This window comes from Rattus norvegicus, chromosome 1, assembly GCF_021556685.1.
Source record: "Rattus norvegicus strain SHRSP/BbbUtx chromosome 1, alternate assembly SHRSP_T2T, whole genome shotgun sequence".
NCBI lineage: Eukaryota > Metazoa > Chordata > Mammalia > Rodentia > Muridae > Rattus > Rattus norvegicus.
In genome coordinates this window covers 257,878,648-257,894,281 of record NC_141534.1, presented here as the reverse complement: position 1 = coordinate 257,894,281, position 15,634 = coordinate 257,878,648, and positions in this window count along the sequence as shown.

Below are 15,634 nucleotides of genomic sequence, written 5' to 3'. Positions count from 1 at the left end.
AAGCAAGAAACTAATCGTCTTGGCAACAAAACAAAGAGAATGAAAGCACACAAACATAACCTCACATCCAAATATGAATATAACAGGAAGCAATAATCACTATTCCTTAATATCTCTCAACATCAATGGCCTCAACTCCCCAATAAAAAGACATAGATTAACAAACTGGATACGCAATGAGGACCCTGCATTCTGCTGCCTACAGGAAACACACCTCAGAGACAAAGACAGACACTACCTCAGAGTGAAAGGCTGGAAAACAACTTTCCAAGCAAATGGTCAGAAGAAGCAAGCTGGAGTAGCCATTCTAATATCAAATAAAATCAATTTTCAATTAAAAGTCATCAAAAAAGATAAGGAAGGACACTTCATATTCATCAAAGGAAAAATCCACCAAGATGAACTCTCAATCCTCATCTTCGATTGGTTTATATACAAGTGTGCAATTTCTAGGCTTGAAAGTAAAATGATGCTATCTGGTGCTGGATAGAGGAGCCTTATTTTTTATTATGGCAGCTTGCTATTTTTGTAACATGGTGATTTGGTTGAACACAATAAAGTACAGTAGTAACTGATCTCCCCCTCTTCCTGGATGAGTGAGGAGATGATTAAATGTTGATGTCAGCATCCATGAGCATATTCAGATGAGCTTCTGCTTCTGTTGAAAAGGATGCTGTGTTTGATTGTGGTCCAAAGCTTTGAAGCACTACTTGGCATCTCCTTCCTTGGAGGTCTCACTGTTTTAACATAACAGATTTGATAGCTTGTTGGTAAGGTGAGGTCCAGCTTGTCTCCACTAGGTCATCTTCATGTGAATCCGGTGGTTATACGGTTTTGTTCTAGGGATATTTCATTTTTTTAATAACGGTTTTAGCTGACATTCATGGAGAGAATGAATCCTTAGAAGTGTGCCACTAGTGAAAGGAAATCCTGTCTAGAGTATGTTTCTTTACAAAGCTGTGTCACACCATCCTTTGGGCCCTCTGCTGGAAAAGTAGAATCAAGTCTCAAATAATGCCTTTTAAATTGTATCCTCTAGTATTATAGATGTAGGACAGTACTGTATCATACCTCTGTGGATGTAAAATAGCTTGTACCTGCTTTATGATACGTAGTAGTGACCGTGCTTTATCAGAGCTGTTTTTAATGATGTTGCTCAGAATGTTTTCTTTCCAGATGATGATTGAGAAGCTAATTTAAAAAAAAATGGTGCCAGGTACCACAAGAGTAACAGAACTGTGCTGTTTTCTCGGGTTTTGTTTTTTTACTTTTTTTTTTTTAATGGAGTGTGCTGGATGTCTCTACAGTTTTGTTCAGATGACTGCAGAACCTGGAAAAGCTGTTGCTGCTGTTGATGCATAACACACTGCTATTATTGGTCTTTTTATATAAATATAAATATATATATATACAGATATATAATTTGAATTTTTTGAAACTTTACCTGTGCTGTCAACTTTCGAAAAAAGTATCCCCGTTTACTGTGTTGAGTTGGCACTGTACAGAAATTAACAGCCATATTGGTCTAGAAATGTTGAACTTAAGTTTTTTCCATTTGTACAGGGGTAACACACTGTATTAAATATGTAAGGTCTTATATACGTGGGTTTGATTACAAAAACTAATAAAGTATTCTCTAAATTAAAAAAAAAAAAGAACAAAGCTACAAGTTTTCAAAAACCTGTCACAGAGCTATAGTAATCAAAACAGCATCTCACCTGGTACAAACAGACCAGTGGGACCCAGGACAGGAACCCAGAAATAAATCCACACATTTGAGTTAGCCTTTGTCAAAGATGTGGAAAATTCACGGCGGAGGGAAGACTGTCTCCTCAACAAATGATGCTGAGAAAGCTGAATGGACACGCAGAAGAGTGACATCAGCATCTCATCTCATACTACGCTCAGAAATCAAGTCAAAACTCATTAAAGACTTAAGACCCTGAGATGACAGGACAGGACTGTGACACTGGTCTGGACCATGATGGCTTTTATATCACTGGACAGAGAAAGAGACCAGTGGCTTACATCAAAATAGAGAGCTGCAGAGTACGGAAGACACAGCATGGGGGCGGGGAGGGGGTTCCAGGGAGGAAAGGGTTGCAGGAGGTGGGGAGAAACCATGAGAGAAGGTGGGACAAATAGCAAAGTATAATGTGCATGGAAATGTCACAGTAAGACCCCTGGAAACAAAGCCAAAACCTTAAAACATGTGGTGGTGAACATCTGTAATCCTGGAGTTTGCAGGTGGAGAACGGAGAAACACCTCAAGATATGCAATCAGATACACAGTGAGTTTGAGGCTAACCTGGACTATGAGACTCCACATCTCAAGAACAAGCATAAGTATGGGAAAGATGGTTTCTTCAGTGGTGAACAGCTGGTAAGTGGTCCATGACCCTGTTAATAATCCCTCACATGTTCCTGTGAGGTACCCTGATTAAATTCATTCTGTCATACAGATATGCACATTCACACACAGACACATATACCCACACAGTACACTCACACACATATTCACACTCACATACATTCATACACATGCTAGTACACACACATTCACTCATATACACATTCACACACAAGCATATATCCAAACACAGTACACTCACACACATATTCACACACATTCACACTCATACACATTCATATACACATTGGTATATACACATTCACTCATATACACATTCACACTCACACACATTCATACATATACTTGTATACACATATTCACTCATGCTCATTCACACACATATACACATTGGTATATACACATTCACTCATATACACATTCACACTCACACATTCATACATATACTTGTATACACATATTCACTCATGCTCATTCACACACATACACACATTCACACACATTCACACACATGTGTAAACAAATTCACATATGTATAGACATATTCTCACACACATACATACACACAATCACACATTTCACACACTCACATACATACACACTCATACATATTCACATGCATATTCATACACACATTTACACTCATACATACACACATTCACATACACACACATACACACATATATACATTCAGACACATACACATACACACACATATTTACACACATACATGTTCCCACTCACATGTACACACACTCACATACACACACACACCTACACATGACATAAAATAGAGGGAATCTGGCTGGGAAGAAGGGGATCAGTGGAGTGGGAGGGAGAAAAGAAGGTAATGGTGAAGGTGCTCAAAATACATTATCTACATGTCTGAAAATGTTACAAAAATCCATCATTATGCATCATTAATAAATACTAATACAAAACTTTGAAAATGCTTGGTAACAAAGCCAAAATCAAAACCTAAACAAACCCAAAAAGTAAAATGCTTTGCATAGCAGAAGAAACTATCAGCAGAGAGGAGGTGAGGCAGGCTATGAGCTGGGAGAAAATATTTGAAAACCATACATCTGACAAGGGGCTAATCTTCAAAATATGTAAGGAACTCACATTTCTCAACAGTGGGGGGAAAAATAGCCTGATTAAAAAGCAGGCAGAAGGAACAGAATACACATTTCTCAAATCAGCCAGCAGGTATATGAGAGGCCAAGGACCAGAGAAATGCAAATTAACCACAGAGACGCATCGGCTCCTACCTGTCGGGTTGGTCATTATCGAAAAGTCAAGGAGAAGGTTTGGGTAAGGGAACCCTCACACACCTTTGGTAGGAGTGTGAACTTGCAAAAACAAAAATAGAACCACCGTATGATCTAGAAAGCCAACTACTGGGCATGCATCCAAAAGATAAGAAAACCAGTCTGTTTAGGGGATATTTATCTGCCCCCCACGGTCAGTACAGCACTTATTCACAATAACCCAGTGGTGGAGTCGGCCTAGGAGTTCATCGAAGGATGACCTGAGAAACACTACTCAGCTATTAGAAGAAAAAAGTGCAACTCCCACAGTCTGTGATGTGGATGTACCTGGGAGATACCACATTCCCTGAAACAAGCCAGAGATAAAGAGTCTCACTTAAGTGTGACATCTCAAGAGGTTGAACTCAGAAATAAACAGTGAAATTGCAGGTATGAGGGGGGACACTGGGGCACCGCCGGTGAGGTGACATGAAATTACAGTCAGATAGAACGAGACCATGGTGAGGACTATTAGTATATACTCAAAGATGGCTGAGAGTAGATTCCAAGAACTTTCACCACAAAAAGTACACAGAGTGGTGCATATGTTAAATAGCTTGCAGTATACACAACGTCGCAAATATGTAACAGTTCTACTTGTCGATGAAAACAAAAACATAGACGCTAATATACAAAAGACTTCACTGAAGACTGTGATGGCTATTTGTAGTTGTCAAGGTGACTACGTCTGGAATTAACTAAAACCCAAGCAGCTGGGTATACTTGTGAGGGATTTTTCTTAATTAAATAATTTGAAATAGGAAGTCCCACCTTTTATCCAGATTTCTTGAGGCCGCACCTTCTCCTGACAGCCTATATGAAGGACACAGAAGAAGGAAGCTTTTGCTCTTTACCCTGCTTGTGTCTCCTCTCTCTCAATGGCAACTTCACTTCTTCACTGGCGTTAGAGCTTACCCAACGTGGACATTTCTGGTTGTGTCTTGCAATGCAGACTCATGTGATGTTTTGAGAGAGTAGAAGACAACGGTGATGCTATTCTTGCACAGCTAGCTATGCTACAGCTTCCTTGATCTTGTGTCTTTTCTGATCTTCACTTCGTTGGGAGAGGCAGAGAACTTCTCCTGGCATTCCCGCTGGCTCTGTTGCTCCCTCTGACTTGCGCCTATTCAGTGGAGGCCTGGCTGTTTCTGCTGGATTGTGCTGCCGCTGCCGATTCGTGTTTGGTGGCACTTTTGAACTGGACTGCTGGTATCCTGACAACAGAGATCAGAGTTGCCCCCAAAGAACTACTTCTGATCAGGCCTACATCCCATTGTCCAATTATCATCTTTTCTCCCCTACTTTTGTACAGTAGGCCGGAAGGGAAGTCGAAGCATTTGAGAACCCTTATTAAAGTAGGGTTTGAGCAATCTAAGCCTACACCTACTTCTTTGGGATTCCAGAATATTCTGAAGACCAGCTGAGACATGCAGCCTTGTGGACTGAACAGCCATTAGATTTCTGGACTTTCCCTTTGTAGACAGACAGTCATTGTTGTATTAGCTGGACCACAGCCTGTAAGCCATTCTAATAACCCCCCTTTATACTTATATATAGATTTAGTCTATCATCTCAGTTCCTCCAGAGAACTCTGACTGATACAAAGGCCATGGTGATTTTTATTTCTTTTAATTATCTTATGTGTTTGTTTTTGAAACAGAAACTCTGTAGCCCAGGCTAGCCCTCTAACTCATGGCAAACTCTTTCGGTTCCCTAGGTGCTGGATTACAGGTGTAATTCTTTGTTTATTTGGGACAGGGTCTCATGTAGTTCAGGCTGGCCTTGAACTCTTTACGAAGCAAAGGAGGACTTTGAACGTCTGATCCTCCTGCTTCTGCCTCCTTAGTGTTGGGATTACAGGCACGGACTGTCATGCCCAGCTGGGATTGAACTCAAGTATTCCGCCACCTGAGTTAGACCTTAGCTCACCTGTTTGGTTTTTAAAACATCATCGAAAAGTTCTTATTAGTATCCAGGTGTGGTGGCACATGTCTATGACCCCTGAACTTCAGCAACTCGGTCATGGTTTTAAGTTTGAGGCCATTCTGGGCCATTTAAAGAAACCCTGACCCTAAACAATCTGGTGTTTTCAGTTATGTAATATGTTTTCTTAGACAGCCTGGCTAGTTCAACGGATATAGCATGAGACCCTTAGGTCTATTTCCTTGTAAAATATTATAGCCAAAATGAAAGTCCTTACATGGTCTCCCTTAATCCCGTAGGTCCCTATACACACTATACATTAATATCTTAAACTATGGGGTTGGGGATTTAGCTCAGTGGTAGAGCGCTTGCCTAGCAAGCGCAAGGCCCGGGGTTTGGTCCCCAGCTCTGAAAAAAAGAAAAAAAAAAAAAGAAAAGAAAAAAATCTTAAACTATTAAAACTAAATAGCATTTATTCGTCACTGGGTGTTGAAGATAAGGCCTGGCCATACTACTAAAGACTTCATTCCCAGCCAAGATCATCTCACACAGAACTTTTTTGTGTGTGTGTTGTTTTTTTTCCCCAACTTCTCCTGTTTGGCCCAACACTATGTCTTAAATGTTTTCATGTCATCATTCTGCTCTTGGTTTAAGTCCTGTTTCTGTTATTGCCTTCTTTGAAACCATTACATATCTCACAGACAGACACCTCACCGTTTATCTAGGCAAATCCCCGTTGATAATTGCATGCAGGTTTTTGACTTTATAGGTGCACATCCCCACATTTACACCTATGATTTATGTTTTTACACTGATAAAGCCCATTACCGTTCATAAAGAGAAATGTGCTTGAGATTGAGTTCAGGGCCTCCATGAAGGTATCTGTACATTCTACCACTGAGCCACATCCCAATCCAGAGGAAGTGTGTGTGTATGTGTAATGTATATGTATATACATATATATGATGTTATATATAATAATGTAAACTGGAGAGATTGCTCAGTGGTTAAAAGTACTGGCTGATCTTCCAGAGGATCCGAGTTCAATTCCCAGTACCCACATAGCAGCTCACAACTGTCTGTAACTCCTGTTCCAGACAATGAACATAACAATAAATAAATAAATTCATTAAAATATACATAATGTTTCAGATTTTGCTTACTTTTTAAAAAATTTTTATTTATTTTATGTATATGAGTACACTGTAAACTCTCTTCAGACACACAAGAAGAGGTTTTGGATCCCAATTACAGATGGTTGTGAGCCACCATGTGGTTGCTGGGATTTGAACTCAGGACCTCTGGAAGAGAAGTCAGTGCTCTTAATCACTGAGCGAGCCACTCTCCAACCCAGATTTTTGCTTACTTTTATTTAAAAAAATTAAAATTTGTATTATGTGTGTCATATTCTCATGGATGCAGGTGCCTAAGGTAGCCAAAGCATGCAGCAGGACTTACAGGCCGGTTGTGAGCAGCCCCACATGGGTGTGGTAGATGAATGGGGCGGGGCCGGGGTGGTGAGTGGGGGCTGAGGTGGGTGAAGACTGGGATCTGATCCTCTGCAAGGGTAGTAAGTGCTTTTAACCGCTGAGCCTTCTTTTCAGGCCTCAGAGAGAAAAGTTTTTTTTTTTTTTTTTTTTTTCTTTTTTTCAGAGCTGGGGACCGAACCCAGGGCCTTGTGCTTGCTAGGCAAGCGCTCTACCACTGAGCTAAATCCCCAGCCCCAGAGAAAAGTATTTTTAACTATTGAAAAGATTTGTTTGAAAACTGAGTTAGAATGGCGGCAGATTTCTAGCTGGTAAACCCGTGCCTGTCTATATTCCTTGTGCCCAAGGTGATGAGGACATACTGTCTCAGAGCTACTGTTGCAGCGAGAGGTTCCACGCACTCTTTTGGTTTTCTTTCTCACAGAATTCAGGACAGTGTGTATCTATGACCTCCTCAACTGCAGCTGTAGGGCATTCCCTCCGAAACCTCATGTGCAGGATGTGGGAGCTGGGGTGACGTTTGGGGACTCACTGAAAGGGGACCGCGATAAGAGAGACCTAAGGCATCCAAGCCCTTCATCCTTCCCTAGACTTAGAGAACTTGATCCTTCGGACCCGTGGCTGCTGTTAGCTTCTGTCACCACCTGATCTTTTTACCCACAAGCTTAGGATGCCAGAGACGGAATCAGGAGGGAGGGAAAAATCAGCAAATTCCCAGCACCTTGCGCTCGGTGCCGCGTCATCCTTAACCAAAGGCGCAACTGAGTGTAAAATAAGCCAAGTTCTCGCGCTTGCTAAAACGACTCGGCACACAAAGGCTCTCCGGTGAGAAAAAGAAAAGCAAAAAGCAGAAGAAAAAGAAAAACACTCCCCTCCCTCCAGACTCCCCTCAAGCCTCTAATCTCATCTCTGAAAAGGAACTGTACTTTACTGTCCACAAAACAGTCTATTTTCAAAGTGAGAGCAGGAGGGCGCTGGGAGGAGAGGGGCGCCTGGGCCCACAGCAGCCCGCGAATTCCTGCTTGTTTATAGAAGGCAGTGGCCGAGGACAGACACTTTGAAACCACCTGTGAACGAATTAAAGACCGAGGGGGGCAAAACCCCCATCACAAACAGAATCTCACTGCTCAAGTGTGAAAGAAAAGGAAGAAAGAAAAAGCCAAGTAGATCTTTGCCGGCAACCACTAGATGGACGTAGAATTCAAAAACATTCTTTGGGGAGATCAAGGATGGCAGGCTTTGAAGCCTGGAGGGCCGGCGAGGCTCAGAGCGCCCGGCCGCGAGCCCCACACCCGAGCGAGCGGCCGCACTCTTGCACTTGCTGGGGAAAGCATTTAAATGGGAACAATGTCAAATTTCACAGCTATCTTATGTCCAGTGACCTTACGGGACCCCGAGGGAAAGACAGATCGAAAATGATTGTTCTCGACAAGTTCCTCAAAGCGAAGAAGTCAAATAGGCAAACCCTTCAGAAACGACGTCTTCGGAATGAAAAAAGAAAACCGCTCATAAAACTGTTGCTGTTGCCCACCCTGCCCAGCGCCAGCCCCAGCCCCAGCCTTGGGCGCTTGCTCGCTTGTTTGTTTATGTATTTATTTGTTCGTCCACCTCTGCACAAGACTCTCGGTGTGACTGTTCTTTACCAAATACACACAGAGATCGAGTTCCATCTCAACAGTCCAAGAACTTGGGAGGAAAAGTTTACTGTGGGGGAAGAAACAGGAGGTAACAACTATTCTGAAACATTTAATCAATTTGAAACAGCTTTTCCTGAGGTTGAAAGAAAATGAGACAGGCTAGAGTCTGAGGGGGAAAAAAACAGTCTACTAGCTAAGGAAAAGAAGACGAAAGGACAATTTAGGAGAACAAAGATGAGCTCTCAAACCTCTGTCTGTATTTTAGACAAGAATTTCAATGACACTCCATGTCCTCTAACTTTGACTTAAGTGAACCATCTTAGCTTAATGGCTACCCCCTCCTTAAAAGAAAAGAAGCCTTAGAGATGGGACTAAAAGTCTCTTTCATCACTACCCAGGAGGATCACGCCCCTTTCCTAGGGCCAGCCTCTTCCATGAGTTTGGCATGCACAAAGCTCTATTTTTGTTCTTTATTTACACTGCGGTCCTTAAAGAGCTGTGATAGCTGTGTGATAATTCATACATGACATCACGCTGTACACTATGCTCCAAATGTATCTTGCTTATTTCACACAGCATGATTTTGACACCTATCCATGTAGATGCATTCTTCCTTCCTTCCTTCCTTCCTTCCTTCCTTCCTTTCTTTCTTTCTTTCTTTTTGAATAATAATTTAAAAGAGGAAAAGAAGTTTATTCACAGGAAAGTTTTACGCATATTTGCATGTTTCTGCCTGTCTGACTTAGGAACAGCTCATCGAAGGAGCAAGCAACTGACACGGGTTTTCATAAAGATTACATAACACACGGGGCCACAGGAGGTGACATGGTGCGTTCCAGAGATACCCCTTAAAATACTGTCCTAAACCAAGAATTGTAAGAATAGTTGTTGCCTTCAATGTTGGTTGGTGACAGGGTCACTGTGTGTGGGCATTGAGTTTGAGGCCTTCTACCTCACAAGCAAGCAGTCTGCCACTGTGCTATATCCTCGGTCATCTTCCCACGGCTTTAAAATACATTTGCTTTAGCCATGTATGGCGGCACACACCTTTAACCCAGCACCCTGAGGGTAGAGGCAGGTAGATCCTAGGCCAGCCTGGTTTACAGAGTGAGTGCCAGGATGACTCGGGCTACACAGAGACCCCCAAGTCTTGAAAAACCAACCGAAACAAACAAAAAGCATTTAGTCTAGATGAAGATTTTGTCTGTAGAGGTATATTTAAGAAAGGATGCTGACCTAATTGAGCCAAGATTTTCAAAGACACAACAACCCTGGAATCTATAAAGTATCACACCATTTAAACCCGCCAGGCAGACATGCAAACCAAAGGAAACAAATGGAAGTCCTAGCTTGGAGGAGCCAGCTGATGTGTGCAGACTCAAATATTGTTAGAATGTATCGCAGGGAAAGGTAAGTATGTAGGTCACTGGGTGAACGCTGCTTACAACAGTTTTACTGTTGCTTTGTCAGTGCTCCTGTGCACAAAACTTGTGAAAGCAAGGCTTTGATTTGTTCTGGTCTCCTCAGGGAGGGGTCACAGAATCCTTGAAGCATGATTTGAAAAAGATGGATAAGATATTCTACCCAAAATTCAACATCACCTTTAATCTTGGCCTCTCCTCCTCTAATCCCTAGGTAATGTTTTGTGCTTCTTTTGCAGAGAAGCAATTTTGCTAATCACTTTAGCACCAATTCTTGCATCCCTGGCAATACTCAGAACTGCCTCCATCCAAGTCTTTGATGTGGGAAAGAAACACACACACACACACACTCTTTCGCATGTAATCTGAAAACAATTCACCTCTTGCCAATGAATGCACAGCACTCCACTTTAATAGAGAGCAAGTTCTGTGGAGGTTTCTAATCCTTTCTGCCAAAAAAAGAAGAGAATCACTCAGGTAGCCCAACGTCATTGAGGAGTTAAAATCACTTGAAATGTTTTGTTCTGTGTTTGGGGCTTCTTTAAAAAAAAAAAAAATCACTTGCTAAAGATTATTGCTCAAAACAAGGCAAGAAAAAAAATAAAAATAAGAAAAAAGAAAAGATTCCTCATCCCCAACTTAAACAGGATATTCTTCTCAACTCAGATAACTCTTGATCTACGTGCGCTACAAAAAACCAAAACAAACCCCTGCCTTAATCCCTCAAAGCTGCGCAGTGTCAGAGAAACTGCAATAACGGAGGTGGCCTAAATTCCAGAAATGTACAAAAGATTTGGTTGGAAAGAAAGCTAAAAAAGAAAAAGAAATTCGCTTGGTGTTGCCCTGATGTGAGGAGGTAAATTTAGAGCAGTAAAAAATGCCAAGAATGGTGAGAGACAGAGAGAGAGAGAGAAAGACAGAGAGAGAGAGAGAAAGAGAGAGAGAAACAGAGACAGACAGAGAGAGACAGAGAGACAGAGACAGACAGAGACAGACAGAGAGACAGAGACGGCAGAGAGACAGAGACAGAAACAGAGACAGAGACAAAGACAGAGGCAGAGACATAGGCAGAGTAAGCTGAGAGGTTCTGAACTATCTGGAGGTCTTACTACCAAGAAGGTCTCTTAGGCTTCCAACGGGGTGTGTGTGTCTGTGTTTGGAAGGTGGTGGTGGCAACGTGTGTAACAACACTTCTAAGGAATTAGAACTGTTTTCTGCGTGTGGTGCATTTTATTTGAACGGGTGCTTATTCTTCGCTGTGATGCTACAGTGTCCTGAAGCTTTGCTTCACAAGTGATTCTCTTTTGATAACTTTCAGTTGAGGTCAGTAGTTTCCCCCAGTCTGATTGTTTTTCCTTCCGTGTTATTGCTTATTTAAACCCAGTGGAATAGATTCTGTCCTTTCCCCTTCTGTCTACAGTTATAGTGTTCCTCACAGTCGATTGGTCCTGTCTACCTTCAGATGATTAACACCCTGCAACCCCCCTCTCCTATTGGTACTCTCCATTGCAAAGTAACCATCTCCCTCATACGGCCTTTTCCATTTACTCAAAAATGCTAAAAATCGTCCTTTCACCCCTTAGCGTTCTCTCTTAGAGGCAAAACTGATTTTTTTTGTGGGTTTTTTGTTTCTTTTTGTTTTGAGGGAGGGTCTCACTATGTGGGTCTCGATGGACTCAGCTCACCGTAGACCATGACCTCGAACTCACAGAAACCTGCCTGCCTCTGCTTCCTGAGTGCTGAGAGTAAAGACTTGAGTCATGACATCTGGTGCTAAAGCTTATTGTGAATAATAATGCATAGATCGTTAACATGTAAAAGTTAAAAAAGATAATAAACAGGGCAGATGTGATTGAAGTGGAAACTTCTAGTTCCTTTGGAAAATTGGTTATGCCAAACAGTGGTTTGCTGGGGCACACGGGTGAAAGGATATCTTGCTAAAGCAGACACGAGAAAGGCTATTGTCCGGAAGCAGACACAGGGGGAACGGATGCTTCAGGATAGCAGATGTATGAAGGGCTGCTTAATGAAGGAGTATAAATATGACCGCACAGACAGTGGGAGACGAGCATTGGCTTGGTTTGCTCCACCCTGCTATTCTTTGCTAAAGACACGCTTGTATTGGTTCGTCTTACACAGTGCTGTTGAGCTCAACTTGTGGTAACGCTACCATTGAGAGAAACTCACCCAAGAACTGCCTGTGAGGATCCTGCAATAGCTGGCTGCTTCCACGGCCTCGCCTTAGGTGGTTGGAGAGCCTGGTGGTTTCTTCAGCATTGAACCACAGTTGCTGGTTTGTGCCTGGGGTCTGCCTGCCTAGAGGACTGGTTTGCAGCTGCTGAGTCACATTTGGTGTTTGCTACGGGACTGAACTGCTGCCCAAGAAGATCAAGCTCATCCCCCAAAGAACTATTGCTGAACAGGTCCACTTCCCCCAGATCCTAATAACTTTTCTCTTCCGCTGCCTCTGCTGGGTGGTGGGCTGGAGGAGCTGCTGAGTCTTTGTTAAAAGTAGGTTGCAAAACAATGTATGCCCACACGAGATGGCTCTTTGAGCTAAGGTGTTTACCACCAATCCTGACTTCCTGAGTTCGATCCCTAGGACCCACAGAGTGAAAGGAGGGAACTGAGTTCTGCAAGCTGTCCTCCAACTTGTACATGTGTGCCATGGTATAAGCGTGTGAACACACACACATGCACACTTCAATCAGTATTATAGAATTGAATGATGCTGAGCTATTTCCTTTTATCTCATGGGTCTTGCCTAGATTGTCATGAGGATTAGACATATAAAAGTCCATTGTTCACTGATTTCTTATGAGCTGACAGGACATTGAATTGAGAGGCTTCTCACAATAGTTGATACTAACTTGTGTGTGTGTGTGCGCGCGCGCGTGCACACAACTCTATGTTGACCAGGCTGGGCCTCCAACCCAAGAGATTCACCTGCCTCTGCCTCCTTGGTACTGGGATTATTAATTTTACGAGTATGTTTGCTTACATATATGTGTGTATGTCATGTCATGCCCGGTGCGGGTTAATGTCAGAAGAGGGTAGCGGATCCTCTGGAGTTAGGATAGCTGTGAGCCATCCTGTGGAAGCTGAGAGTCAAACCAGGGTCCTCTGCAAGAGCAACAAATGCTATAAAACTGTTGAACATTCTCTTATCCCCCCCCCCCTTTTTTCTTCCAGAGAGAGGATCTTACTATGTAGCTCTGCCTGGCCCAGAATTCACAGAGATGTGTTTTTCTCAACCTCCCAAGTTCTAGGATTGGATGCAGGCATGGCCATGTTTGGCTAGCTTTTTCTTAACTCTACGAAATACGATTAAGTGTTGTTGCTACATTCCTTTAATTAAACTGAGTCAATGTGACTCACTTATGACTACAGCTCAAGTCAGGAAACTTGGAAGTGCGATCTGACCTCTACTGTTTTTAAAGAGCTCCTGATGCTGCAGGTGTGAAGTGCACGTTCTTGGCTCACTGTAGTTGCAAGGCTCGTAGAGCAGAAAGTGTGTCCTTGGCTGGGAAGGAGAGCCAGGGTGGCAGGAAGCAAGAGTTGACTGTCAATGGCTGTTGTCCTGTGTGAGGAACCAGTGGTCTTGCTGAAGTTCCACATGCTTGGAAACTGCTCGTGTGACGAAGGGGGAAAGGTGGTTCAGCTGCACTCCTCCCAGCCAGGTCAATCCACTGGCACTAGGAACAACTCATTGGCACTGGGAATCATCCACTGTCATTGTCACTGGGGACAGTCCTCTGTCACTGGGGACGATCCACTGTCACTGGGGACAGTCCTCTGTCACTGGGGATGATCCACTGTCACTGGGGATGATCCACTATCACTGGGGATGATCCACTGTCACTGGGACAGTCCACTGTCCCTGGGGACAGTCCTTTGTCACTGGGGACGATCCACTGGCACTGAGACTTGATTTTCCCCTCTTTGGTTGAGTTCTAACACAGACCATTTTTTCTCCCTCATTTATTGTGTTTGCAACAGTTGCTATAAGGAAGGTGAGAGGCAGCTACATTAGAGAAAATATATTTTAGAAGCAGTTACGCAGCTACTCAAAAGCATAACATCACACTTTGGTTCCAAGGTCATACTTGCTCTTTATTTAGTGTTTGTGTGTATATGTAAGTGTGTGTGTGCATGTTTTGTAAAGTAAAACTGGGGGCTGGAGAGATGTCTCGGTGGTAAACGTGTTTATTGCCGGACCCGACAACTTCTGGAACCCACGTGGTGGGAGGAGAGAATCGACTCCTGCAAGTTGTCCTTGGTCTCTGCGTAGGTGCCCTGGCGTCTGTGACAGCCAACTAAAGAAACGAAAATAAAACGAAGACTCTGTTGGTTGCCATTTCCCCCACATTTCAAACAGGAATGGAAACCCAACAGATGATAAAGAAAGAGAACCCAAGGCGCACTCGGTGGCCCGAGTGTCGTTAAGTTAGGCGTGGTTAAATGGTATCGATGGTAACTGTAGAGGCGGGAATAAGAATTTCACATGATTTGGTTTGTTTCTTTTGATATGAGGTTTCACCATGTGGCCCTGGCTGCTATGGGCCTCTATGTGGCCCTGGCTGGGCTGTTATTCAAGAGATGCAGCTGGCTCTGCTTCTCACCGCCTAGTCGTGCCTAGGCTGATTCATTTACTGAGATGGAGCCTTACGCTGTAGCTCAGGCTGGCCTGAAGCTTGCAGCGTTCTTTCTGCCTCAGCCTCCCAAGTGCTGGGGAAGTAGATCTGAGTCACCATGGCGAGCTGAAGAATTTTTTTTTTTTTTTTTTTTTTTGGTTCTTTTTTTTCGGAGCTGGGGACCGAACCCAGGGCCTTGCGCTTCCTAGGTAAGCGCTCTACCACTGAGCTAAATCCCCAGCCCCGAAGAATTTTATATTTAACTTGGCATTTTCTCCTAGAAGAGTTAAAGAGGCTTGAAGAGAGCATCCTTCCTGAACCTTAATTCTTACATTTTCCTCGGGAAAGAGGTCATGAGGTCATATTTATGCTTATCACTAGTAATCTGCTGATTTTATCGATTCTTTCTGAAATGCAAGGAGATCTGAAGGTAAATAAACAAAAACAAAACAAAAACAAAGCCGGAATTGTATCTTGAAATAGTGTCTGCCTTTCCTGCTTGCTCTTGTTCTTGCTGTTTTTGTTTTTGGAGACAGGGCTTCTCTGCGTAGACCCGGAACTCACGGTGTACACCAGACTGGCTTCCAACTCAGAGATCACCTGACTCTGCCTCCCAAGTGCTGGGATCACAGGTGTGCGCCACCATTGCCCGGCTCTTGCTCTCTCTCTCTCTCTCTCTCTCTCTCTCTCTCTCTCTCTCTCTCTCAAGAGAAGGTGCCCCAAGTCCAGGGTGGCTTCAGCCTCACTGTGGAGCTGAGGATGACCTTGAACTCTTCCACCTGCCCCCATCTTCCCAGTGCTGCTGCAATTACTTCTCACATCAAGCCTTGTTTCTGTGGTCTTGGGGATGG